Here is a 2,506-nt window from a genome sequence, read left to right as displayed (position 1 = left end):
TGTTGCGTTGGGGCTGCAACATTGGAAGTGAAGTTATCCGCAAGTTTCACAAAACGAACCTTGGCTCCAAGCCAATCAGCGCGATATGTGTCAAAGTCATCACCGAGTTTCTTAATCTCAGTCTGAATAGTGACAAGTTCTTCAGTTGTCATAGAGACAACGTTTTTCTTCAGATAGTGCTCTTTCTTGTACTGTGCTTTCTTGATCTGCCTGGCCTTCTCAAATTTCCACATTTCTTCTTGAATGAAGTGGGTCAGCATGTGACTCTGGCCAGGAGTCAGCTTGAAGTCAGGCAAGGGAGTGTTGGGGTCCTTGTGCCAGTCATCAATGTAGTCAAGGATCAGCTTGGGATCCAAAAGCAGTGGCACCTCTGAGCCTTTGGCTCTAGCGGCCCTGACTTGCCTGTCTCTGATGATTTCTGCAAGTTCATCATCATCAACTTCGTCTTCATCAGACAGCACTTGGAAAGAGACTTGTTTCTTTTGAGGACTTGGGCGAGGACCTCGTCCAGCAGTGGCCTTTGTCTTCAGCAGTGAGGGGCCAGCTGAGGAACTTGGTGCAGCTGAGGAACTAGCTGAGACCCCTGAGGCAATGCAGATGCCAGCAATCCTTTGGCACGAAGCGAGACGCACAGGTGCTGAGGATTTGGTCAGAACAGCTGAAGGTTTTGGCGGAGGAGCTGAGGACTTTGGAGGAACATGAGCAGCATGAGGAATTTGCCGTGAGGGCTTTGATGATTCTGGCCGTGAGGGCATTGCCGAGGAACTTGGCCTTGAGGGCATTGTTGGTGAAGCACTTGGCTTGCGCGCAGGCTTCTTTGACATAGCCTTCTTTGGCTTGATAGCAAAGGCCTCAGCAGACGCAGCAGCAGCAGCAGAGTCTTCATTGAATTTCCTCACTGCTTCTTTAGCTTGCTTAGCCAACTTGCCTTGGTGCTTGGCCCATTCATCAGGATAGTCTTCACCGCACTTGAGGCTGGTGGGATCAGCGATTTAGCCAGGTGCCAATGGTGCTCTTGGGCATGGAGGATTGAGTGCTAATTTCTTCATATACTTAGGAGTGACATATCTGTACTCCCTCCATTCTCTTGCCCATCTCCTCTCTATCTTCTGAATGCGCACGTTGCGCTCATTCTTGGTTTCCTCAGTAGGTGTGCAGTACCCAGCATATATGTCATCAAGGATTTCAAACGCTGTATTTACCTTAGGCCTCTTTCCTCCCTTCTGTGGCTTCTTACCATCAGCCATTTTCTTCAGTTGAGGAATTTGAACAATCGAATTCTCTGAAGAAGTATGCAACTTTTCTTCGAGGAACGCTGCAAATGAGTTAAGTTGATGAGAACCTAGTGATTCAGCAGCTGACATGTGTACCTGTGAACAGAGTATAGTTGCGAGGAATTTGGAGAGGTCATATGCGTTCTCAGAAGGTTTTTCAAAATGAACAAGTTTGAGGAATTTGACCAGATGAGTCTTGAAGATTTTCACTAAGCGTTCTTTGTCTTAGGTTCCAGAGTTGTATAGATCGAAGATCCACACAATTGAGGAAGCTTGAATAAAAATGATGCTTAGAGAAACGAATCAAGAACGGATGACTTGTGAGGTGTTCAGTGTGTGAAGATATGAAGAAAAACACTTTTGAAGATTTTGTCGATAATCATTCGAATCAACGAGGGCAGTAAAAGTAACTTTTAATTACCCTGGACGAAGAACACGACGAACTGGAGTGAGGAGATGTGAAGTTCGTCTGTGCAGATCTTCCACGCCCTAACTTGGCGGAGGAAGACGGCTACGGCGGCGGCGGAGTGAAGATGTCCGCGGTCGGCGCGAGTACATCGGCGACGAGGTCGAGGCAGTGAAGCTCTTCCTCACCGGCGGCGATGGAGTAGCGGCGGCGCTAGGGTTTGAGAAGCTCGAGCTGGAGAGAGAGGTCGAGCGGAGTAAAAGAAGTGAGGAAGGGAAGGAGGGGTATTTATAGCCACGGTGAAAAAACTGCCCGCCCGAAGAAATTGGACGAACGTGCCCCTGACCCTTCTCATTCGCATGACATGTGTCACCCACGCAGTGAGAGGTGGAGATCGTGTTAGATCGTGGGTGAGTGGATAAGTGTATCATGGGATGCGGAACGGTTTGAGCGGCAAAACCAAAAATTTCGATAAGATAGGTTTTAAAGTTCCGTTCGCACTTTCTTCAGCTGACAAGGACACTGAAGATTTTCAACGAGTTTCAAATAGAACGCACATGAAGAATTTGTGAACAGATTGGGTTGAGTATAGCATAGAGGGAAGGGTCCGATCACATTCACTTAGCAGAAAACCAACTTGAAGAAATAGCAATAAGTGAATGCTGTAGAGGACATAAACTCATATATATATATATAGCCAATGAAGAAAAACGACGGAACCAGTGAAGATTGTGCAAAGTTGAAGAATATGAATAATTTGAGGAATTTCAAATTTTGGTGGTGGCGTGACCCACCGTATAAGAATGATGATTTCAGACACCGCGTA

Source organism: Triticum urartu, chromosome 3A, assembly GCF_056163025.1.
Source record: "Triticum urartu cultivar PI428250 chromosome 3A, HENAU_Tu73, whole genome shotgun sequence".
In the NCBI taxonomy this organism is placed as follows: domain Eukaryota; kingdom Viridiplantae; phylum Streptophyta; class Magnoliopsida; order Poales; family Poaceae; genus Triticum; species Triticum urartu.
This window is presented reverse-complemented; position numbering follows the sequence as displayed.